The sequence below is a fragment of the Nasonia vitripennis genome, chromosome 1 (genome assembly GCF_009193385.2).
Source record: "Nasonia vitripennis strain AsymCx chromosome 1, Nvit_psr_1.1, whole genome shotgun sequence".
Taxonomy (NCBI): domain Eukaryota; kingdom Metazoa; phylum Arthropoda; class Insecta; order Hymenoptera; family Pteromalidae; genus Nasonia; species Nasonia vitripennis.
In genome coordinates, this window is record NC_045757.1 from 29111634 (window position 1) to 29138558 (window position 26925).

The 26925-nt window shown below is 44.7% G+C and overlaps 1 protein-coding gene across 5 annotated transcripts in view; it reads right to left on the reverse strand.

Moving 5' to 3' along the window:
- The window catches only part of LOC100120219 (discoidin domain-containing receptor 2), a 185155-nt gene that overhangs the window by 74615 nt on the left and 83615 nt on the right, over positions 1–26925 (reverse strand). For all 5 annotated transcript variants that reach the window (XR_004226327.2, XM_031920837.2, XM_031920840.2 and 2 more), the window contains one exon: positions 19172–19217. The gene's annotated coding sequence lies outside the window, so the exon portion shown is untranslated. The remainder of the gene's footprint in view (positions 1–19171; positions 19218–26925) is intronic.

Consider the following 26925-nt stretch of genomic DNA (forward strand, 5'->3'; position numbering starts at 1 on the left):
ATGCACTCCTCGCAAGGCTTTTGGAGGAAAAGTTTAATCGCGTTATGCCGCGTTCTAATTTCGTGAACTCGATTGCAAAGATGCGTCGAGAATGAGATTACTTTGCAGCTGGTTCGCTTTCTTTCAATTTCTCCTCGCCGAGAGCTGGGTATAATATCGAGAAGTGGAAACAAAGCGGGATTTTCAAAGCGCGTTATCCTCGATTAAGAATCAGAGCGATGCTACGATAAAAATATAGGAAATCACTCGATCGTACAACTGCTATTCGAATCACGCTGGGACATAAACGGAATCCCGTGCGCAGCGATAAACAAAATGAAATTTCACGAAAAAGCCAGTACGTAGCTCGGATTCTCAAAAAGTGCTTACTTCGTGCTTTTCCAGCCCCGTCGCATGCTCCCGCGAACCACCTCGGGGGACCTTCTCCTTTCCCCGAGAATTTATTCAACATTCAGGCCTGGAAAGCTCTCTGGAAAAAAGTAGGAGGATTCATCGAGTTCAGGTGAACGCCGCCGCCGTCGGGGCTGAAATTATTCCCGTCCGGCGGTATTTTCGCGAACCACCGCTTGACCCTGTTTGTCCGGACAATCCTTGGATCGAGACGCTCTGTACAACGAATACCGAATGCGAGACCGCTCTCTTCTATGTATTCCCTCAGGTGAGCTGCTTTACCGAAAAACGAAGGCTTTTTCTCTCGGGGAAAAATCGAGCTGCGTGCAGCCGGCGGTGAGAAAAATGCTCTTCTCCATACTGTATACTGCAAGGCTATCCGGGTACTTGGGAGGAAAATTGTGGACTTTCTCTCTGGGAACACGTCTTGGCTGTAAGTAAATGACGGGGAATGTGAAAAAAAGAATTCACCGATTTTCCGTATACTTCAACGCTGCGCTTTCGGTTTAATTCGTAAATATCCGAAGACTTCGGAAAGTACTTATCGCCGAACTACCCTGCGAAAAAAGCAGTAAACTTTCGCTAATAAACCGTTATCCGCGAGCTATAAAGAGGTCCCGTAGCGGGAACTCCTTATTGCATATCGTCATAATCCAGAAGCGATTTATCGGCCTCGCAGACACCGCCCGCGTATCTCGGCAGCCGAAAATATCCTCAAAGCTGCGGCTCAGACAGAAGCAGCAGCAGCAGCTTTAAAGCCCTCGAGCTTTATGGCCTTCCTAGACCGCCGAGGGTATGAATAGCGATAAGTGTCGATGCTCTCCATAGTCTCCTTTCTCTCTCTCTCTCTCTCTCTCTCTCTCTCTTTCTCTCTCTCTCTCTCTTTCTCTCTCTCTCTCTCTCTCTCTCTCTCTCTCTCTCTCTCTCGCGCGCGCGCCTCTTACGGGTAATAAGTGCCCAAGTTTCGCGCTACACGCAAGAGGGAAGAAAATTGCGTTTGAGTACTGCGCTTGCGAACAATGAGGCGTTAGGTGGAGGGGAGGCGTCACGTTTTGGGGGATAGCGGGAGTACCGTTAATTCCAGGCATTCGGTCTCTTCTTAAATCAGTCGGAATCGGCGAGGATTCGTCTAGAGTAGAAACAGAGTGTTTCTTACTTTTTTTTGTAGCCCTGCGGCGATTCGGCCAGGGGGGAGAACGACATGCTAATTGCTGATGTTTTGTGCTTTGGAGTGGGTTTCATCGAGGCGACTTTGATCCTAGTGGAAGAATGAAAGAGGATTGAATTCCTAGATATGATCTTTCATAGAAATCTTTTAGTTAATTGATAGATTAAGGATAACTTTCACGTGACAGTTTGGGTTAATACGAGTGAAATGGTCTGACACGTGTCCGACCCATACTACTGAAACATCTGCTTAACGCTGAGGAGAAACACTAAAACGTTTTAGTATTATGCAAGCGGTTTTATCATTTTATGAACGTGCCATCTGGGGCAAATGGCAATTTAATATCCTGAACTATATGAAAATATTAATAATTATTGCTCTCGTACTGCCGTATAATGTTGTAACTTGGTAGTCTTTTTCACTGAGAGTTATACCTATTTAACTATAATGAATCGATTCTGATTAAAGAATCACTCGCACTAATCACATTGGACAATCTTCAATTCGAAAAACCACTGCCACATATATTTCAGGTTCACCATCTCATCCCGTAACCAAAACGCCATCCCCGATACCATCAGCACTACTGCTCATCAATCCCCGGCATCTTGGACAATTACCTCCACCGTGATATACCTTTATAAATGCAAACTACAAGTGTATCTCCGAAAAGCCCGGGCAAAGTCCTATTCATATGCACATCAAGTGCACGCGTCTGAAAACGTGTCTGGCATAGCATCCTCTCCGGCAATCGCGGGACCGCATTGAAAGCCATCTTGCCTTTTCCGAAACAATCAGCAATCATCTCTCTCTCTCTCTCTCTCTCTCTCTCTCTCTCTCTCTCTCTCTCTCTCCTCTCATAATTACCTTTCAAATCCGAGCCAGCACTACTCTTGATTAGAATCCTGCTCTATCGCCGTGAGCCCTTTTTTATCCAGCCACAGAGCGAGAGTGAGAGAGAGATGGGGGAGAACAACGACCAGTTGGCGCTTTTATATCGGCGTCGGTAATTGCGCTAGGGGGTCATTTGTGATTTCGCGAGAGGTAGAGCCAAGAGGATTCATCCTACGGCTCTTTCTGCGGCTGGCCTCAGGTGCTCGCGCTGTCGGCTCTGTAATTACGCCGAACCGCGCACGGGCGCTTAGCGATTCCGGCCTCGAGCCACGATTTCCCGGTACCTATGTGTACACGCGGCTCTCGTGTATATGGCTTTCGCGGCTCTTCGATCCAGTCTTTGTCTGTCTCTTTGGTTGCTGTGCAGAATTGCTGGCCGCATTTAAGTACGTTAACGACTTGCATTCATCGAAGCCGGGCACCATTAGCAAGATTCGGAAGTCAGGTGTGCGGTTGCGATGAGTAGCTGTAGTCTATAGCTGAGTGAATTGTCAGTTAGGAAGCAAAAAGTATAGGATATTCCACTGGTTTGCATTTCTGGGTTAATTTTAAACTTCGAGCGTGCGGATGCTCGAATGGGAATTTCACATTCACATGCCACCGTAACATTCTGATTTGATTTTCAACAATATCTATGTCGCTCGAGCTGACTGTGCATGTTTCTACGCAACTGAATTTGTGGGGAATCCGGTATTTAGAACGCCATACAAATGGAAATGCGCGGCTTCAAATTTAGCTGAGTGCGCAGTTATGTAATAATTGTTTACATTAAACGCTCGGCGTGTTTCGAGTTTGAAAGGGACAGCTAAATTTCATTCGGGTGTATTGAATTTCGAATAAAAAAATAACGATAATTTCAGCTGTTGAAAAAACATGCATACGAGTTAGCCGTAACCCAGGCTGTCAAAATCCAAAAATCCAGCTGGCGTCTCTTTTTCCAAACGAAGCGCGCCAGCAGCACTTTAAGGACGCGCCGAGTGAAAGCACACATGAAATTCCCCACGGCGGCGCGGAAACGACTCGCGGAGGAAAAGCCGTCATGAAGTATGGAGGCGACAGCTCGGCGAGTCTCTCTTTGAGAATTCAGGATCCGTGCGCGCAGCTGTCGAGCCTCGAGCGGCGTCTGGATTTTCAAAGAGTTGCCCCTTTGTGTTCGAAAAACATTTATTGTAATTGCCGCGACACACCGTGTCCCTGAAAATATTCTGCGATTTTCAGACGTCTCGAGCTTCCATCGATTTACTTTTGAAAGCTTGGAGATATGGTTCTTCGCAAGCTCGTCGCGCGAGCATTTTATTTTGAACACATCACTTCGGATAGTCTAGAGACGCAGTCGGTTTTTAAAACTTTTCAAATTACACGAATCACGCTTTCATTTAGTCGAAAGGTCCACGTGGCTCGTGTGGAAAAATAGTTTCATAACTAACGCCGTGCGGCTTTCAACAAAATTAAACTTTCATGCTTAATTCCGCATTAACGCGTGTATACCAGACTCTTCTCTCTGTCGGGTTTCTTTTAAAAAACTGTTGCCAGGTACATTAACAGACTGCTCCCTTAGGCGAATTTCTGAAATTTTTTAATAGCTCCTTTTGTTGCGCGCGTTGTAACTGTTTTCTCGCCGTTATAATCACTCTAGAATTCATCGTTTTTCGATCGACGACCGCAGACCGCTCGTCCTCGATTCGCATTTAACTACGTCTGCCTTTCAGCTGTGACTCTCCCTCTTTCTCTCTCTCGCTGATGCTGAACGTGTGTCGTCGTCGACGCAGTGTACTTTGATTGATGTATTCATCACGAGTCTGAAAGCAGCGCGTCGCCCGACATTCATTACGTCCTGCGAAGTGTCACGGTTTCCTTCTTGACAATCGCTCTCTATTTATCTCTCTATCGCTCTCTCACTCTTTTTGCTCTGGTTACAGCGGCACTCGCTGGTTGGCGGCGTGCTTTCACAGCAAAGCGGAAACAAAGCGACGCCTCGGCCCTCCTCGTCGTTGTCGTCGCCGGCTCTTCTACAGAACACGCAAACGAAGAGCGCCTAGACTCTCTTTCTCTCTTGCGGGGGCGTGTAATGTTTGAGGTCGTCAGGCTTCTTCGTTGTGGGGTAATGTAATTTGGTGTTTTTAACAGTGCGGAGGATCTCTTTTTTCCTCCCGCAGGCTTGGGTGGTGACCCGATTAAGTGGGAGGCTAATTTTCGAGATGTGGGGAGCTTTTTTATGCGAAATATGATTGCTATTCGTGGATGATATTGAAATGGACAGAGCGGGCTTGGAGTGAAAACGGTAATAGGTTTTACATGAGAAATCTGTTGATCATGTCTGAGGTAAAGAGATGGAAAGATTGTCTAGACGGTTTAATATTAAAAATTAAATGATCGCGATAATTTTACTCTTACAGCTATATGATTCGCAGGATCAGTCGTCGCGTCAGTATGAAGTACATTCATATTACAAGCGTCTTTAAATCAAATTATTAATAACAATGCGATCACTGCCCAGAATAGAAAGAAAAAAAAATAAAACCCACATTTCACTGCTTAAAATCACGCTACACACCAGCCGACAAAAAATATCCAGTTTCATATCCCAGAAGCATCGCCTCCGATAGCCAGAAAAAAAAACAACCTCGACTATTCCTGGAACGCAGGAGAACGTGACTAATCTGCCCCCGAACACACCCTCGCACTCCACCTAAGGGCTGCATATTCAAAAATAAAGCTCTATCTACCTCCCGGCATCTTACCGGCGCACGCGCTCGCGTCAGCCTCGTTCATCTCTCTTTCCGCGAAAACACGCCTGTTGAGAAGCGAACTCGGTAAAAAGAGCGTCGAGAGATGAGGTTGACTGACGCGTACACAGAGAGAAAGAGAGAGAGAGAGAGAGAAGAGGTTATCGCTCGGCGACGGCGCCTGGCCCGACGCTGATACGGACTACTGCGGCGACGCGCGCGACGCTATACACGACCGCGCGTAGTTTATTGCCCTGGCGGAGGCGGCGGCGCGGGTCGTATTAAGTTCATTACTCATTCGAGAGGTGTGAGAGGTCGAGCACCCTTCTGAGCGGCGCTTTGGAATTTTTCGGCGTGGGTGGGCGCGCCAAGCTCTTTTCTTTCCCGTGGGCTGGGTGCGGTTCGAGGAATGCTAGTTTGAGGTTAGTACGTTTGAATGACGGGGCGAGGAATGGTGCTGGATTTGTGATTGTGAAGATAGAGAGTAACGTATATGAAATATTGATTAGAGTGTTAGATGGGGGAAGAGCTTTTTGTAACGATTTTTCTGTTTAAACTGAATGGCGCACTTTTGATTTTGTGTAAAAGAGTAATATGAAGAATCTAAAAAATGCAAGCCATTGAAAATTTATCCGCTTTTAAAAAGCGACAAATTTCATTATATACAGCTCTTAATTTTAAATTAAAATTTTATACAAAAGGATTTTATTTTTACGCCGTGTAATTTTAAACATAATATTCTTAACAGATCGCAATATTTGATTTCCTAACACACCACTACGTATCATTAACACAAAAGAGCAATCGATAAATCTTCCTTGTATCGGCTGCAGCTGCAACGAAGAATACTTCGTTAATACCCGACGGCTTTCATTCTCCAGCGATTATCTCGACACTTCTATTTTAATATCGAAAACGCATCACGATTGCGCACTCGCACCCCGTATACATTTGCGATGCAGCAGAGTGATATCCCTCGTCGACGAGCAACTGCGCGATTCATAAATCATTCGTGTAATTATTTCATGCTCGACAGAGAATCGCGTTTGTCGAACGCTATTAATTCCGCGAGTTTGACTCTTCGCTCGTGCGCTGCAGGCTTGACGCGCGCTATGTGCATAATTTCGCGAAAAACCCATCGGCGCGAAATTACGTTGATTAATCGTTTCCGATTTCACGGGGATAATGGCCCGATAATATATTCGAGAATCGCGAGTAGCTCTACATACGAAGAGATATTATCAATCCATATATCGCTGCAGATTAAAAAAGAGACGTAAACAAACGCAGTCGATAAAACAGCCTATACAGCATTACCCTATCTCGCGCGTGTGGCGTCATTGGCATTGTCGTCACGAAATTTTCCAAAGCAAATTATTGAGTGTTCTCACGCCTGTCGAGAATACAGACGCTGGTTTGAGAGAAAGAGAGATGGCAGACTCGCGCCGTTATTGAGTGACGGACCATCGATGTAGCCGAAGGCCTGCGCTTAGAGAACGCTGCAGCTTCGCTTATGTAAGTATATACATTTGTACACGTGTATACTGCAGGCGGAGAACGTCCTAAAGTAAGAGCGAGCGAGCGAGAGAGCGAGAGAGAGAGAGAGAGAGAGAGAGAGAGAGAACTAAACGGAAAATTACTCGAGGCACGTGACCGGAATTAGACGGAGTTGCTCTCTCGCACTCGAAAGGGGTGTAATAAAGCGCGCAGTTGGTTTCTTATGCAGTTCTACCTTTCGCTCTTGGGTTACTCACTCGCTTATATACTGGGCTTGCGTTTACTCCGAGAGGCTGGATGAGCAGTTATATGAGTCGGAATTCCGACGAATTTTATTTCAATCTAGTTTTAAAGTCGAATCGTAGATGAATTTTCAAAATGAAAAAAAAGATTCTCGGTACGAAGTTAGATTCAATTACGCATTGAGGCCTGTCACTCTAAGCAGCAGCAAGAGCTAAGGAAACTAGACGTATAGCACTGAGTAGCGACGCGAGAAGTTCCGGCGTATTAATGAGCGCCTGCTTCGAGTTAAGCGGCGCTTAGAAATACCAATGAGTCAGTTAGGAACTCCAGGAGAATCGATAATAAACCGCTGAATTGCCGGTAATAAGTCGAACAATGATTTATCGTATCGAGTTGCATACGAGTCGTATACCGCGCACAAAACCTGAAATTTCGATTGTTTAAACACTCTCATACTCCATAACGTCACGGTTAAACTCCAACGATCGAGCGTTTCAGATAGCAACATTCATTACACACAGCGCTGTACTTTTATCCAGATCGACACGATGCACAAAGTCGCAAACATTTTCCCGATAAAGCCTTAATTTTTCCCCGCGCATTTTCCCGCAAGCGGTAAAAATGCGAATATTTATTGCCGATCGGCGATTCAATTGGCCAAGAGGCTTTCCCACACATTCACACCTGCGCGTGCGTGTGTTAGCTTTATTTTCTTCGTGATCGCGGGGCTAGCAAACTGTCAACGGTTTATTTGCGCTGCGGAGATCATCGATCATCGAAAATTTACGGTCAGCTTCGATATTTCCCCCGAGCGAGCGACGACCAGCTCTCGCAAACAAGTTTACTCGCGTTACCGATCAGTTGGCCGCGTATGAAGGTTGGTATTTAGAAGCCGCGCTTCTGTCTATGTATTTTCTATGAACTGTCGAACGTTTGGAATCGTTCTTTCGAGGATGTGTGCCGATGTCAGGTGAGCAGTTAATTAATGCATCTATTTATAGAACGCAACGTAGAGCGAACAATGTTTTACGTGAGCGTTTTGATCTAGGTATCAATTTTAGAGAGTTTATTAATATCAATAGTCGTTGAATAGGTCGATTAGGCGAACATAATATTGAGGGGTAGAGTTGTCACTCAAAACTTATTTATTCATTGAATACAGTACACGTAATCACTATTAATTCCACAGTTGTAGGGAATCACAGAAACTGGATATCTTGCATTATTCGATTACAAACTATAGCATGTTAAATTCAACACTCTCGCCTGAATAAAAAACAAAAAATAAATAGTAAAATAAAAATAAAAATTCCATAACCACCCCCAAAGCATTTCAATCCTGACAAGTAAACACCGGCCATACATTTTAATGTCTGAGAAATAGCATTTTCCATCCACCAACTTAAACACTCGAGCTATACATGTACATACAACCTGCAAACTTTGTACACGAAGGTATACAACGCAGTGGATATAAAACCCTGTGCAGTTTTCAAGCGCGCGAGCACTCGGTCAACGATCGTCCAAGCGAGAGAGGCAGAAAAGCGGCGCTAGTGGTAATAACGTTTGAATTCGTAATAAGCTTATGTTTGCGAGGGTACGTATGCGCGCGTGAGTGCGTGTGTGTGTACCAGGCCGACAGTTTGTTCTGCATAAATCATCGCGAGAGGCCGATGTAGGACCGTTTTCATTTTCGTCCGATAAGAGCTTTCGACGCCAAGGCTTTTTCCCAGGGATCATCATCGCCGTCTGAAGAAATTGGAACTTGGTTGTATTTTTGATGAGTCGTTTTAAAATTGCGTATCGATCCTTAAATTTGTGAACCACTTAGTTCCTTTCATCTTACGCTAACACCATCAGCCATACCACCTATCGATTACAATCAATCGCTAAACCGTAAACCTTGGACTGTTGATTCACCGTTACACCACGTGAAATCTGCACACTCAGTAGACCTCGCAGGCAGCGATCGGTAATATCGACAATCCCGTGCACCAGCGAATTAGGAAGTTCGAGCTCCGAAGCCTAGAATCGCCGACTCAGCTCACCCACATCCCCCGAGTACTTATTCGTGGTATAAGAGCTGCAGCTAGTATGCGCGCATGATTCGCTCTCTCTCTTCGCGGTTGAATTTTTTCCGCTCGCTATTCGCCCTGGAATTCTCCGCTTTAGCGCAGCGCTTCTGTTTACCCCCCGAGTGCTGCAGTGATTTCTTTTTTGCGCTGCTGCCTCGCGCACGCCTAGGCGTGTGCATATCCTGCGCTTGGAAATAGGAAGAGGTCTCCTTAAAACGGTATTATCCTAGTGGGAGGAGGGTGGAATTTTAATTCAAGTCACGACGCAGACGTTTTATCCGGCAGCGTTTAGAAAAAGCGACTTCCTGCGCTTGAGACTGGCTCTCGCTTGAGGAATCTCGTACCCATAGCTGGGAGATCGATTTCGCTTGGGATGGAAATTGCTCTTGGTGTTAAAATGAGCAATTCTGAGATTAACTCATTAATTACGTTGATAAGCGTAAGTGATTACGTCTCATTCGAGAAAGCATCGCATAAATACTCACAGCCACGAACAATGACTAGGCCAATCTATGTCAGATGCTTCCAGCGGGAACAAATAAAATACATCATTCATACATTCAAGCTCCCCCGGGAGCTCAACAGCGCGGGATTTGTCGTCAGCTGGAGGCCCGACGTTTTAATTTTCGAGATTGAATTTGTTTCGTCGCGAAAAAAACCTCGACCTCCGAGGGCAAAAATATAAACGAAAACAAAAAAAGAGGGTGAAAAACACGAAACAATCGAAGAATAAAAACTGCGACGCACGCGCGCGCGCGCGAAAGCGACAAAAAAAGAGCATACATTCAAAATGGAAAAAAATAGAGAGCAGCCGTCAGGGAGAAAAAAAATAAAACAAACAGCGGATAAAAACCGGTCTACAATCCACCGCGACTCGCCTGGTTATATAACAAAGGGCATCCCTCTCTCTCTCTCTCTCTCTCTCTCTCTCTCTCTCTCTCTCTCGCATACACACACGCGATGTTTTTATCCCTCAGCCGCGCGTATGCGGTCTATCTTCTTTTTATCGGAGGCGCGTATACGACGCGCGCTGTGTTTTTTCTCTCTCCCTCTCTCACCCGCAGCCACCGAGAAAAATCCAAGGAAAATCGCTGGAAAAATCCTTAGCGCGACATTGCCTGTCGATAGAGCGATGCACACACGCACGCGCGTAAGAGAAAAGGTCGCGTTGGAGTAGGACGAATTGAAAGAGATAGGGGGGTGGGTATAGGTGCAACGCCGCGGCGTCGGTGGCAGCGGTGCTATTGTGGGAGTCGAGTCGTTTTCATCTTGGACCCTGAATCGTTTTCCAATACCCGACTGCGATTTCGCCTTCGTCCCCGAGAGCATTTTCTATTTTAAATAATATCCAGACGTCGAGGAGAAGCTGTGCCTGGGGATCGGGGCAGCAGAGGGGAGAGAAAAAAGCTCCGGGAGATGGAGGCTACGGAGATTTGCGCGGAAGGTGAACCACCGGAGAGAGAGTTAAATGAACGGGGACATGCGCGCGTACTGGCGGAAGAAAGAAATATGCGAATACGCTAAATAGAAAAACGAGAGGGAGAGAAAATTCTGAAAATTCTTTTGCTATCTCGGGGAAAAAAACGCGAGAGAAGCTGTACTACGAGGCAGCAGAAGGAAAACACTGATGGTTATGGGACAGTTGTTTTTTATACCAGTGCGGTTGTTTTTAGCAAACTCATTCAAACTTTTACGAGCGAGCGACATTAATTTCGTTTATGCGCAAAGCGCGACGTTCCGCCCGCGGGAGGAAGGTAAAAATAAACGGTCCGGAGTTACATACAGTTTGGAGGATCGTGGTTTACGTTTTCGATGCGATTACGAGATTATTTACCAATTAATTAGAGTTATTTAAATATCGATTGCGAGATTTTAATACATTTAATAAACGCGCTTAGGTGCAGTGTATTAATTTGCATGTATTTTCAATTGATACACCAATACATTATCTAATAAGACAGATCGACGCCCGTCGAGGCGCGAATTTTCAAAAATAAACGAGGTATATTCGAACTGTTTGGAAACAGCTTTGAAATTTAATCATTTCGAATGATGCGTATTCTGGGCCGGCCTATATTAAATGCTCATTTTCTTCGGACTCACGGCTGTCGACGTACACGTGCGTCGAAATTTTATGCAACGGGCTTCGTTTCGATTACATTTACTAATGATGAGCAGCGGAAATGAAGGAAAAAAATGGAGGACTGTGTTTGCAGATTAAGAGCAGCGATTCTTCGTCCCTTAAAAAACTTCGACTGCAAAGCTGAAAGCTCAGCGAGTAATAAAGATAATGAAGTTTTTGAAAAATTTAATTTTGAAGTGGAGACGCTTCCAGTGAATTGAAATATTGTGGAATGATAAAAAAAATTATTACGTCGACTGCTCTCTTTTAGATTTTTAATCCGATTTTTCTTAAGCTCTTTCAAAATTTGACTTTCCAGTGCAAGCCGCTGAAATAAAACGTATTTTTAAAAATACGCCTAATAGCAGCCATTTCATTTAAAATAAAGCAGTTGAACAAAGGTACTCATAAATGGCACATGTATGGATTCAAACGTTTACGATCCGAGACACCGGTTGCAGGGACCTCGAGGGCTGCAGAGAAGCAACAGAATATATACATTAATTGATCGCCTAAGGATATGTCTCTTGAAGCAGCGAACAAGAAGCGCATAATATTGACGAGCTTAATTGCTTGTTATAATTTAATTTCAATTCATACCCCTTGTGTTTCTCGGTACTCCTCTTCAGATAATTACAAACGTGTCTGCTGCAGTGAACGACTTTTTACACAAGAAACTCGTTTATCAGAGGTAAACAACCACATCATCTCTATGTGTCTGACTATAGCGGCAACTTTCTACTGAACAATAAGCCGTTAATTATGTAGTTCAAACTTTCGCCTCATGTACGTTTACATATAATTTATCTTCCGGAGCTTTCACGTCTAATTGATCCGCTGTTTGTCTAATTACGCAATCTATTCATACTCCAAACAAAATCACCGAAGAACCTATTCATCGTACTCTTCTCCATCGACGCAATCGACGCAGCCATGGCTTTTACCCATCTGGAAGTATCGCACAACTGAACCAAGCGCACCAGCCTCACGTTATAGAGAGAGAGAGAGAGAGAGAGAGAGAGAGAGAGAGAGAGAAGGAGTCAGAGCGAGCGCTTACGTAATTCTAAATTTCAGTAGCCTGCAGCGAGGTGCGCGCACACACAGACGTACATACACGGCGTACACTGTAATATTGATCGTGTTCAGCCCGTCAACCTCATGTATAACCGTTCTCTCGTGTCGAACACGCTGCTGCAGTCGAGTCATGCGAGCCCCGGTTCCCCCCCCCTCTCTCTCTCTCTCTCTCTCTCTCTCTCTCTCTCTCTCTCTCTCTCTCTCTCTCTCTCTCTCTCGCTGCACATACCTGAGCCACACGCATCAACGACACTTGCCTGCGATGCATATATGTATATATGTATATATATATATATATATATATATATGATATTATATATATATATATATATAGAGAGAGAGAGAGAGAGAGAGAGAGAAAGAAAGAGGGGGAGCAACATCGGCAGCGAAGCAGTCGTGTTAGAGGGTGGTCTCTGGCAATGCTGGGAGAGAAAATTGTGCGATTATGCAAAATTCGCGAGCGAGAATTTCGCTGTCGGGCTCGGCTTGTCGTACATGCGGTTTTATTAAATGTAATGGCCTGGCTCTGTCGGGGAATTTCATTTTAATTAATGGGCATTTTTTTCTTCCCAGTCTGTATTAGGTTTAATTAAGATGATCGAGGATGACGGAGAAATACGGTAAAATGCCCCACGTTTTGTCTTTAATTAAAACTGTGATATTATTGCGCCGAGAAGGGGCATTGCGAGAGATCGAAGGGAAATTTAATATCATGTAATGAACGCAGGGCGTTTCGAGCAAAATCGAAACACTGAAGAACCGCAGTATATAACGGTTTTAGAATAGCCTGTGAATTTGTCATGACTTCGAACGACTGACACATATGATCTTGAATCACGTTTCTCTGTGTTAAGATCTCTCTGTATCGCGGAATATTTATTAGTAAACGAAAAATCTTTCGTCAGAGTTTCTCCAGACACGATCCCACGGAAATGGATGACCGTAAAACGAGAGCGGCGCGAGAGGGATGAAGAATCCTTCATAAACCTTGGGATCGCGGAATACAAAATTAAAACGATAACCCTCCGGCATGGCGCGCGCATATTAACGACTTTGGACTTCCAGAGACGGGCACATTTTGATCCGCGCCTGTTTCATCGGGTCGTCGCGGTATTATCTCGCAATTGACGCGGCAACCGACCGCAGGGGCTTCGTGCGACGATTGGCATTTAGTCGCGCGCTAGCTCTCGGTGTGAAAAATGGCCCAAGTGGAATAAATGGCGCTGGCTCTCTCCCAGTATTCCTGGATTTTTCTTGCGGAATTTACGAGATACCGATATTTTTTCAATAATAAAGATTTTTTCGTTGTTTTTACTTTTTCCCGATTGGCGCGTTGCACAGTTGGTTTGGTTTTCAAAAAATTGCTCTTCCGAAGAAATAGTGATACTTTTTGATTAAAACTTTCAAAGGTGCAACGTGGAATTCAATAACTGGCAGCATTCACGCGCGATAAAACGCGAGAACTTAATAAACAATTTCGCGAATATCAGCTACACCGTGCATCAACGCGGTCGCGTAATGAATTAAAAAAAGGGATGCAAAAACCAAGAAGCGAGAAAAAGTACGACCATTTCGCGAAAAATATATCGCCAGGAATAAACTGAATTGATGTTACCAAAGCTGTTGATAAATACGCACTTAAAATTAGAGCGTAAAACTCTCCGGAGAAACTTGGAAACATTTTAGTCCGGCTATTACTCCCGTAAATCACCTTAACACGCACGAATCCACCTGGGCAATAAAAGCAAAACTCGCCCTTCCTAGCTCTCGCGCTCCGAAAAAAAAGCGCGACTAAAAAGGATTCCGGCAGCATATGCAGCTCCAGTAACTCACACAACAACATGGCTCGCCCGGCGAGCGTATAAACTCGCTCGGCGGCGAGCACACAAACGCCTAAAAATTTCATTCGCGAAAGGGCCAAGTAATACGTCATCGCGCCGACGTCGCCCCATAAGCAGCTGGCCAGTACCAGCGGAGAGTAATGGCTACATTGTTAGCCCGTGTGCGCCTGTGTGTCTATATACACACACACACACAGGAGAGGAGGAAAGAGAGGGTTGAAAAGTTTTCAAGTGGGTGCTCGAAACTTGCCGGCGTCCAGTCTGCCGAGAGAGGAATGGCTGCGCGCGGCTTTATGAAAAATTTTAATCACGCTCGCTTTACGATCCGCGCGTGTCTCGAACGCTCAAAATATCGCCGACTACGGCCGCGCTATATAGCGACTTTTTTTCCTCACCGCGTACGTATGTGCCGTGACGAGGACGAGTGAATGTGGTAGGGAGACGCTTTTCGAATATTTCGACTCGAGCTGATAACGCCTTCACCGCGGGGCTGACTTAATTTTCATCCAGCGTCCTTTCCCGTGGCCGGATTTACGAGGAGTCGAGCCAATTTACAGCGTGGCCTAAGCAAACCGCGAGCGGAAACATTTTATTGCTAATAAAATTTATCGTAACTGTGACGCGATATTCTTGCGGAGCACCCGCCTTGGGAGCTATATTTTCAAAAGGGCACTCGCTGTAAAGTGCAAGACTCGCGCATTCTACTTCCCCGTCTCTCATGTCTTTCTTACCTCCTTCTTCTTCTCCGACCCCCACACCTATCCACACTGCTCGATACTCACGCCCTATCTCTCGGCTTCGAGCACTTTCCCATGCCCTACTCCCTCTTCTCGCATACTCGTTTCTGTGTCACTCGTCCATTCCGTATTCCGTTGGTATACTGTATTGCACCTCCACTTCGTCGTCATTATTTACTGAGCTTTTTCGTGCACAGTCGTACTTTAAATACTAAAACCATAGGAGAAAAACTGCGCGAGAGTTAACACGACGCACATCCATCTGTAGGCATCACCCTGTTCGTTTAATACATCTCGTCTCTCCTGTCTCTCGCGTGTATGTGCACACTATCTCCCGTGGGTGGCTCCGGCTCTTTTGAGTGACGAGAACAGCGCGCGGTGCACACATAGAGAGCCGGACGTGATCCCCGTAACTCATATCACCGTGTGTCACACAGCGGCTTAATCTAATTCACGATCGTTGTCCGTCGTAACTCACTCGAGAATAATTGCTCGATCAATATTTCCAGGCTTGGATATCGTTTCCCTGCGTTGCGGCCAACTCGACTGACTGCAGAGAGCACACAAACTGTGAAAGCGATGCCTCTCGAGCTTTGCAATCTTTGGGCTTATCAGAGGCTCCGCTGCACTTATCGCGTCGATGATTTATTGCCCCCGGGGCTTCCCGTGATGCTTTGACGCCTCTTTTTGCCTTGGCGCGCGTCCCGCTGGTTTCGACAGCCGGACCTGATGTCTGTGTGTTTGTTTCGGGCTATTTTGCATAATGGGCTCGTTTTTCCTCCGCATACGCGAGCTCTCTCTCTCTCTCTCTCTTTCTCTCTCTCTCCCTCTCTCTCTCTCTCTCTCTCTCTCTCTCTCTCTCTCTCTCTCTGACTGATTGCTCCCACGAAACTTTTAATGATCCGCCGCGTTACATTTTTTCCGCAGCAGTCCGAGGATAGACGTGCGACAATCGCCAGTTGTGTATTTAGCATCAAAAGTTCGGCTAACAAGCAAACTTCCCGCAGGAATGTCGGTTGATTCGTATGAAAGTCCGCACGCTTACTTTGACGAAGGTCTCCGCTGCCGAGTGTTTTTATGTTTACTTGATCAGCCTCGAGTAGAGTTCTTCGACTTCGTGAGTCGTACGTCCGTTTGCTAGTTGCCGCCGGAGTAATTAATTTCTAATGCGAATATTTTTTTACTCACTCTCTCTCTCTTCCTCCACGCCGATAAAAGTTGGTAAGTAAATTAAGAGAACATCAGTAAAAGTACGAAGTTGCGGAGATCTCGCCGAGCTTATAAAACGATTTATTCGAGCACTCGGATCTCCCGACGTTTTAAGAAAGCGGGAGGGGAGAGGAAAAAAAGTGGCGCGTCTCCTGCCGGCGAGATAGAGCCGAATGAATTATTAAAGTTCTTGAAATGGAAGTTAAAACAAGTATTTGATCATTTCATTCCGGAGGCTGTTTTGTAAGTGCGACATCCGAAATTCAAACTATCTCCCACTCGCGCTACTCCGACTCTTCACATCGCGACTGCTTTGCAAGTCATATCTCTCTCTCTCTCTCTCTCTCTCTCTCTCTCTCTCTCTCTCTCTCTCACATCGACATTTCAATCACGAATCGGCCGTGTAAAACCGTCGAGATTAAGGGGATTTTTCTGCCGCCGAGAGAAGCAAGAAAAGAAGCTCGACGATTAGCATAGTTGGAGTCCGGAGCAAACGTCGAATCCGGCTTTGCGTTTGCTCCCGCGCGCAATACTTTCCGAGAAAGAGTCGGGGCACGCGGGCTAGAATAAAACTTGCCTAGCAAGAAAGAGTGAGAGAGATGAGAAGCTAACTTTAGCGCAGGAGCCATCTGATGATATACCTCAGCGCCAAATAGTCTGTAGAAGCTGTAATTGTCCGGGGAAAATCTCATCGATGGGTCAGAAGGTGTAGCTCTCTCTCTCTCTCTCTCTCTCTCTCTCTCTCTCTCTCTCTCTCTCTCTCTCTCTCTCTGTCTCTCTCTCTCTCTCTCTCTCTCTCTCTTTCCTTGCGCGCAAGTAACGAGAGTCGAAGGCGAAAAAAGAAGCTACTCAATTCATCGGTCAATAGGTTGCCAGGCGAATCTGTGTAATGGAGCGCTTTGATTTGTACGGATGAAGATCGGAAGACGCGGGAGGGAAAAGGGATGCAATCGAGTTTTCGGAGCCGAGGCAAAGTTTGTTACTCATTTTTTCTCCTCTTCCTTTTCTTATGACTTCGAAGGTGAGAGGAAAATAGATGGTTTTCTGCGGCTTCTTCCTCGACTCGATTGCTGCTAGGATTCTCGTTTCACGAACACCGTCTGATCAGTAGGCGATGTTACTACTTGCGAGATGTGTATTTAGCGAATAACGCATGCGCCTGACTCAATTTCAGTAACTCCTAAGGCTCGGCTTTTAAAAGTCGAAGCACTCGACGATTTGCTTATGTCATCCGCTTCGAATGTATACTGCTGCGAAGCTCGTACAAGTGTAGCTTCGCGACGAGATGGTTCCGACAGCATTTTCTCGTTTCTCGGGCTCGCTCTCGTCCACTACCGCCACCACTAGGACGAGATGAGAAAAAGGATCAGAGCGACGCCGAGAGCTGAGAGCATCGTCCACGTCTAAAGGGACGACGAGAGGATCACGAATCCTCACCCTCTTCTTTCCCATTGGCTTTTAGTGATTTCACCAAGTGACCACTGTGTGTGACGCTCGGGCTATATGGGATTCAACATCTTCCCTCGTGTTTGCTTGTAAGCCTGAAAGACGTTGATTCGCTTCTTTGGATGATAGATTTTTTTTCACGTCGAGCAATGATACGCGTCGTCGATCTCTGCCTCTGTAGCGGACGATTGATGGGAAGTTGTATTCAAAATCGTTCACACTCGCTGGCAATCAATGAAAAAATATCGATAAGTCACTTGATATCTTTTCTTCTCTTATTTTCCCATCCAGTCGCCTCTTTCTCTCCCTTCGCATCCTCCCTTCTTTTTCGTGCCGTATCTCTCGAATCGAGTTTCGCTTCCCGTACTCTTGAAAATTACGGTCGTGCTAGCGATGCAACCAAGCTCCGTAAAATCGAAAAGAGAGCAACGGAGATAGTGGCACAGAGAAAGAGGCAGCGGGGAAAAAAGAAAGACCGACAGAGTAAAAGAGAAAGCCGTAAGAAAACGTGCGACGGAACGGGGGGGGGGGGCGAGAAAAACGAGGAGAAGAGAGCAAGAAACATCGCATTTAGAGGGATAAGGAGAGTATAAAATAACAGCTCGGAGTAAAAAACAATGGGGAAAATCAGTGAAGCCGAGTGTAAGAGAATGGAGGATTCATTTCGAAAAAATGCGGAACTACGAGCGAGAGAAAAATGAGAATCGGATGGATATAGACAGGCTCATACCGGTGTCCGATGTTTTTCAATTTCCCCTTGTACAAACGACTATGGCACGATGTAACCAGATGGCGATGATACGTTTCCCTGGGATGGAAACCTCAAACGTTTCCCCCCCAGTGTAACACAGCCGTATACGCGATCCTTTTGTGACTATACGTGGCTGGGAAAGCGAAGCATACATACCTCCGGTACGACCATTATTTCGTCTCTCAGCTGGACTGATTGATTGGGACAGCGAAGCGAGAACAAAGATCAGTTTTACTCTCGGTTCTCGTACACGATTGTCGAGGAATTCCCGGGGGACGATACGTTTCAAAAGCCGAGCTTTATTTGACTTCTCCACCGCATTCCGACCTCTTATATACGCTGCGTAAGAATTTTTTAATTCGCTTTTACATCTTTCCCTTGAATTCTGAAGACAACCGTTGTCACGTTATAAATTTAAACCTGAATATAAAAGCACAGTATTTCGAAATTCCATTTCCTCCAACGAAATTAAGCTCGTAAGTCTGCTGAGTAACAAGTTCATTAGGACTGAAGATAGAGATCGGCTCCCCGCAGAGCTTTGCATGTGCGTTATCTTTTACGAATGACGAAGGAATTAAGAACGAGTCTCTCCGAAACGCGGCGCATTTGTTATCCGATAAATACGATGCGCGGAAGGCCGATTTCGCCCGGCTGAACGAGCATTGAGTAAATTACAGATCCATTAGACGAGCTTCTGTAATGTGAATGTACGAGGTGATTTGTGCCTCGCGAATATTTTACGCAACTACTCGGCTAACGAGTGTGTAGACTAACGTTACGTCAACTCTCAGAGAGCTCTGGCTCATTATCCTCAAGTACCATGTAGAAACAGGGATATGGGGACTGTTAAAAATATCATTAGTTGATTGGTGGCTTTCGTAACGAGCCATCGGTTTTGCGGAATTCATTCGAAACGTTTCACTAGTTCCCGTTAATGGAACTCGCTCGATCACTTGAATTATCGTATTTTATCATCTGTTAAATGAATTTGTACTCACAGGTGAATGCGCTTCAGCTTGATTACTCCTTCCTTCCGATCCCACACTGAAAATAAAAAACAAACGAATTAATCAAAATCCAGGCTACGATTCCACAATATTTTTCAACGCGAGCCCAGAATCACTATGCCGAACCTGAGCAAAAACAATTAAAGCTTCGTTAGCTGCACAATCTCGCGGCCATCTAGCCAAGCCAGATAAATATCAGCCCGAGTAGAATCGCGCGACTCCCCGCAGCAGCGCCGGATCATAATTTACCAGCTATTACTCTGTCTCCGAGTAGCGTTCCTCCCTGTTCTTCCTCCACCTCCTTTCTCTCCCTGGGGTTAAATCGATTTCCGCGTCGCGCGCGCGGCTAATGCACCGTCTGAATGACAGACTCGTAATAGAGCGAGTTTCAGTTATTGTTAATTTCGCGAAGGCGAGCCAACACAGTGTCGCGCGCCGAGAGACAAGGTACGCAGGCGTTCGAGCGAGAGGATCGTTGCTCCCCAAGATCCGAGAGGTCAGCTTACCACGCAGACGCGTGCATCCGGAGCTTCCAAAACGGCGCCATTGTCTCTCTCTCTCTCTCTCTCTCTCTCTCTCTCTCTCTCTCTCTCTCTCTCACTCACTCGCTCGCTCGCTCGTGAGAGATTGCACTTAAGCATGAGCCGGAGGTAGAGAGCAATGCGAATAACGCCCTATCGATCATACCTAAACGGAAACGGAACGAGGGAGAGAGAGAGAGAGAGAGAAGAGAGAGAGAGAGAGAGGGAGACACGCTCGCTAATTCGGTCGACGGAGGCGCTTTGTATGGAAAACGCTGATAGGAGCCGGCGGCAGCGGCACAGGAAATTGAATTTGTCGGCTAATTTGGCTGGCTTGTAAGATAATCCGCCGGGCTGATCTTTTTGAGCCAACGAGCGAATGCACTTTTTCACCCTGTGATGAACGTCGCTGATGAATTGCCGAGCGGTCGAATTAATTATCTCTCCAATTGGCTTGCGGCCGCTCTATTGGCGCTTTAAAAGTTTGACGGACCAGGACGTCGACGTTGAAAATTCACCTGAATGGCCGACTAATTTTCACCGTGAAATTATTTATTACATCCTGCCTGTCGGACGAGTCGCTGAAGCTCTAAAAATGAAGCAGCGACGTTTTCATTATCATATTTTTTCTAACGATAAATAAACGTCGCCAGATGTAAACATCGTCCTTATTGTCACGCAGCGCGCCTATAGTAACGGCCCCCGGAGTAATTTCAGCGCATACCGAGCAAAGGCTCACAGAGCCGCATGGCGACTGAGAAATCGTAAAAGCGAGAGACAAGTGGAGAAGGTGGAGCCGTGCGTCGCTGTGAAACTCAACACGCCAGGCATTGTACTTAACTCCGTGTGTGAAACGTAGAAACGAGCGGAAATCGGATTTTATTTCTGGGACGGTTGATAGTAAACTTTGAACGGCAACTACTGCCTTGTTTGCACGAGCAAGTTACGCAAAGCTCGAGACTCGCTCTTGTACTAGGAGGCATTATTATGTGCCGTCCGACCCCCCCCCCCTCTCTCTCCCTCTCTTTCTCTTTCTCGGCTCATTTATAAACTCTCTGAAACAAAGCTGATTGTGAGCAATTGCAGATTTGGTTCATTAAAAATTGAGAGCTTTATTAGAACTAGAGTTTTTATTAGATACCTTTTTGCTGTGATCGTTTTGGTTACACCTAAGGAAAGCTCAGTAAAAGTAAAATTTTTTGGTTCTTTAAAACAGATTTGATATATATTTTGAGGAGTTTAAAGTGAGGGATCACCTAGAGAATGTTTGCACGGGTGTGTTTTTATCGCATATAAAATCAAAGAAAACGCCAATTTCTGGGATTCACATATCAGTCGATTTAAATATCTAACACGAAAAAAAGGCATAAGTATATAAAGCCCGAGATTCGCTACCTGCTATATAGGGTAATTTTACTTTGTACCCGTTCTCGAAAATAGTCTTTCAATAAGCGCATGAAGTGTAGAGTAACTTAATTCACTTCGAAATTGTATAAATCGCATTACGCACTTTATGCTGGCGATTACTCTGTCATCCTGTCGGGTAATGGGAAAATTCGGAAAATTCTAGGGGGAAGTTTTCTTAATACCATCGAGGAAATATTAAAGGCGCAGCTGTAATTCACGATCGCAACTAAGTTCAAAATGAAACGGGATAATAATATTGGATCGATCGTAAATACCAACCCCCGAGAGCGAAACTTCATCTAGCTGAGCCAAATAAGCAGCCATTCATGTTTCGCATCAACAAGCGTCGAACTTCGTTATCTTTAAGTTTATAAAATACTTATTTTCTCATTAAAATGAAAATTGATACTTATGAACGACCCAATCTTACTCGCTACGTTATGAAAAATTGTCATTATGCTGTATTAACGCCAGGATACGAATTCCACTCAAAACATAATAACATCTTCTCGGTTGTCAGAGTAAGAAATAAGCTATGCATGGCATTTAAATATCATTTAAAGCGTAAGCTCCGTCTCATTGTCCTTCGAGATGTAGAGAGAGAGAGAGAGAGAGAGAGAGAGAGAGAGAGAGAGAGAGAGAGAGAGAGAGAGGAATTCTTCGTTTTAAAATAATGGCGCGTAGTTATAAAAAGTACAACTTCCTCTCAAGCAGCAAATAATTCTTTCGTGTTTCTTCTTTTTCGCTTGCCTCGATGAAATATTCACTCGCTTCCTCATAATCGTTAGATGAGAGGGCAAAATTCCGCAACTGGATAAAGGCAGACGGAAAAAGTGAGAGTAGAAAGAGGAAACGAGACCCGGTCTTGTTCGCGCGCTTATTAAAGAAAATCCGGGACGACATGACGGCTTCGGATTCAATTCGTTCTCGGTCGGATTACATACTCTTTAACGCAGGACATTTCATTTTCATCGGATTTGGTATAGAAAACAAGTGGATTAAATAATCGCATTTCGCGGATTCTGAGAGATGGTGTAAGACTTATTTGTCTGTCGCATCTTTCTCTCTTCTTCCCATACTTTCTCTGTTTGTTTTTTTGCAGCTTTCTCTGTTCCTTTGCCGATAAGTGGCCGTTCTTCTTTTTAATAGTCACTTCCGGCAGACCTATCTATTAACAATCTTCCTCATCTATCTTTTTTTGTTTTTTACTGACTCGAATTTCCCCCTCAGATCATCACTATTTTATTTATCAGTCTCCCCCATCTTCATATTTCGTTTAAACAAAAACACCCAAAAAGCTAATTCACCCATAATTAGATGCAAAAAAACTCAACAATAAACAGGTAATCACAGAAGCACTTATTCCTCTCCTCCTCCATCTATTTCTACGTCATACTTTCCTTCGAGGTTCGATCCTCTTTCTCTCGCTCTCACCGACTGCAAAATTTTCCCCAAGTAAAACGGCTTTGCATAACTAGAAACTCAAGCTAGCGCGAAACTTTGGCTCTCCGTCAATGGCAATGAGAATCTCGCGAGAATAGTGATGGGAAGCAGGTGGGAGGCTGCGAGCGCAGGACGCTGGGAAACGAGTAAGAAGGCACGAGTGAACCGCGCCGGCCAGAGCAAAAAAAAGTTGGATTTCGACTTTTGATAACGTCCGTCGGAATATAGCCGGGCATCGTCGACCGAAACTTCGCGCGCCGCCGCGATTCATGAAGGGTAAGTAATGGAATTACATTTAATGTCCTGTAGACGAGGCGCGAACTTGCGAATCTCAAATGTATCGGAATGATGAGGCGGCGGGATTCATGTTCTTGAATATTCAGCATGATGGAGATGGGAAAGCTGTAAAATTAGTTGTAGGATCACGCGTTAAATATTTCTGATACAATGAGATACCCTATTACATGTGAAAAATGGAAATCGTGTAGGTGTAAGTAGTAAAGGCAAATTTATAGTCGGACGTATAGTCACATTTTTGAGGATCCCAAAGATAACGAAAGAAAAATAAGTATTTCTCGAAAATCAATCTCCTATCAACAAACTTGGCCAGACGCTTGCGCCGCATCACCTCCCCTGCTTACCGTTAAATGAAGTGCGCCCCGAGTTTAATCAGTCGGTCCGCAATCGAAAGCTCTCAGGCGGCACTCGAGCTCAGCATCGAAGAATCTGTCGGTAGTGAGTTCGGAGTGCGAAAAATTGTTGTCTGAAAAATTTAATCTCGCAACGCAATTAACGCCTTCGTGTCGTCCCTTTCCGGTCATTATCGATCCCGTCGTTTAATCACAAAGAAACTGGCATCGCGATTCTTCCTCAAAACTTCTCTCCCACCTCCTTTTCCGCAAACTTCCCCGTTTAATTTCCAGCCCAACGCGATACCGCGCGATATTACAGCTGCTCGTCGTCGTTCAAGAGAGAGAGAGAGAGAGAGAGAGAGAGAGAGAGAGAGAGAGAGAGAGAGAGAGAGAGAGAGAGAGAGAGAAACTACCTACGAATCGCAGGCAAAGTTTCCAAACTGTCCGCTGAATGAAATAAGAAGTTCGGCCGAGGCTCTTTCAGAAACACGCGACTTTTTATCGCTGCAAACACGCTGCAAGCTCGGACCACCTCGAATGGATTTTTCGTAGCCAAAGCTCTCTCTCTCTCTCTCTCTCTCTCTCTCTCTCTCGCGTAGGTATCTTCGCGTTTTCCTCGCCCTCCTCTCTGGCGCTTTTTGTTATCTTCGCGAGCGCGCTTTGCGCTTTGCGCGAAAGCCTTTCTCGCCGACATACAGTCATAGTGCTCGCTCGATTGTTTTCCGCGAAAGGGAGTATGAGAAAGAGAGAGTAGTACGTGTAACGCGCGTGTTAATGCGTTTTTGCTTTTGTTTTCCGACTGACGGGGAAGTGCGCTTTGAAATTCTATGTGATGTCTTCTGCGAATGAGGATTTATACGCGCAGCGATGTACGCTTCACATAGAGAATGTATTTGATCCACTTTCATGGAGGGAAAGTTAAAAGCGCAGGCTTTATATTCCCGAGTTTAAATTATACCTTTGAACAGAAGACTTTCCATCTGACCGTTGATATTTTATCCACGTGAAAATACAGTCTGGTTCAATGTTCTTGAAAAGATCAATTGGAAGCTTCTTTCGACGTTTTAATTTATCAGAAGATAACCCCCTATTATCATATTACAAAGTTATCCGGCCGAAAACAGCTCCTACACGCCGCTAGTTGTAGATAAAAAATCTCATATTTCATTTAATCCATTAAAAAGCTTCTATACCATAAATTCTCATGAATGTACCCTTATACTACGAAGGACGAAAAAATTCCAGTCGACCGAACGGTATAATAACGGCTCTTGCAAAAAACACCTCCATAAATACCGAACTAAAAACAAAACAACCGCCAGAAAATCACATAACGTACACGTCGGTCTACGCCGGCCACATTTCGCCGGGGCAACTAGGCTCACACACACATATACGTATACTATATACAGGCAGAATGACACGCGCTCGATGGTCCGTAATGACGAAAAAGGCCTAGAAGTGGCGTTTTAAATCAATGTTCTCAAGCGCATAATATGAGTCACGAATAGCCCGCCGCGACCTCAACTCGCTCGCGTGATAGCGTACACCCCTCGGGCGAAAACCATTACGATACATCATGCCGTGCGCTGCTTTGTCACTACGGCTGGTTAACACAGGGGCTTGTGTGTCATGGGGTGTGCGGGGGGCGGTATGTGTCAGGGAGAGGGAAAAACCCTGGCTATGTGTGTGTGTGTGTGCAAGTATGAAAATGATATTCGAAGGTATCTCGTGGTGGTCGCGATGTGGTTTTCCTGAAGAGTGAATTTGTTCAATTCAGTTTTTTACAATTCTTTTTTGGATAAACAAATGACTAACTTTTTAGCAAAGGTAGTATAAATATTTCCACGTCCGACCAAGCCCAGAAGTATTCTACTTAGTGCATATTTTCACGTAACACAAATTTCGTAACCGTAAATATTGTTTCCAAAAGTATGAAATAACAGACTGCGGTCCTTTTTAACCACCGAATTTACTTCCAACACATCGAGGAAACATTACCGCGACATGGCATACACTAAAAAACATCTTTTGTCGTTGTTTTTGGTTTCCCCGAAACGCATATCGGCTCGACGGAATTTATTACGATCCAGCGCAAACTGCGCATGCATCGAAATTCATGGAATCGAGGAAAACGATTTTATTGCTTTTGATTTTACGGCTGAAAGAGTTTTATTGCGATAAGTGATCTTTCGAAGCACAGAATTGTTTCTGGATGTATAACTCCTTTCTTTTTCCGACTTCTTTTTTATCCTTTCCATGCACGCGTGTGATTTGGTTTTTCGCGCGGAACTTTTGACGCGGCGTGCACCGAGAGAGAGAGAGAGAGAGAGAGAGAGAGAGAGAGAGAGAGAGAGAGAGAACGTCGTCGTCTGCTTTTATGAGACTGTAAACGCTGATTTTTATTGCTAGCTGGCGAAATATAGATACGCGTATGTACTCTTTCATGGATTCGTTTTAATAAAGTTTATCGCGCAACAGATATTCCGGATAGGCTGTGACATTAAAGTTTATATCGTAGCATAAACTACGTAACGTGAGCTGTATTTTATGAATACAGTACGAGTTTAATGCAAATATACTGAAGTAATTAATTCTTTTATAAATCTTGTAACGTGATGGTTGAGTTAAATTTTGAGGATTGATGCGGGTTAATTATTCTCGGATACAATATATATATTAGGTGGATAATTGGATCTCGTCTAATGCTAACTTGATAATTTAAAAGGTAAGAACCTGCATAAACTATATATTTTTAAGACAATTGTACTATTGGAAAATCAAGTATGCGTTCTGAATTTTACATCGCATCTGAGAGAGTCTCATAATTTATCGATGGTTAATAGTAATCTATATATCCAAGTATTTTAGAACTTATTTGACGTTAATTCCCGAATGTGTCACAGTACTGTTCTAACATTCATCACTCGTCAATATGAGTCGAAAATACGAAAATCGATGTTGTCCTACAGTAAGCGTTTATACGTAAGAGTAATAGATTAATGATATACACTTACAAATTCCATGCATGTTTTATTCAGGAATATAAATGTGTAGCTGGTGTTCAGAAACGCGCACAGAGGAAAGCACAAATCAAGAAGGTTTTAAGTGTTTTTATTGCACAAAATTATCGGACGACACATCTGCACTCTTCGAGAGTTCGCAAAAATCTGCTCGTTACATTTTCACGCGCTCACTCAATTGTTTAATCCAAACTTTTTTTTTGTATTGCTAAGCAACCCGATTTTCAATCTTTATCCGACCTCGAACCTTCAAGTGTTCCAATGGCTCACGTCCGTGAAAAGCCTCTACACTTTTTCACCCCGTGCTCTCCTTTAATTTTCAAAGATTTTTTGCACGATAATCGTGTCGCCTTACCGAAGGAGGAAAGCGGCCCCGGACGATCCTTTATGAACGCCGTGCACGCAGCCTACAAAATGGTATCAACTTTCGCCATTCGTTCGGATCACTTGATCTTTTTAAATAAACGAATAGACATAATAAACAATTAAGTAAATACAATATTTATTAACATTGAAACGGTAACATTCTCCCCCTGATGCAAAACTGAGGAGGTCTTAAAAATATACCGCTGGACGTTCGTACTTCAGCGACGCGTACTTGTCCATCAGATCCAGGGAATATTCGCGTAACAACACCTTTTTTCCACTGATTCCGAGGTAAATTATTATCCAGAACTAAAACCAAATCTCCAACAATCAAGGGCGATTCATTCTTTTGC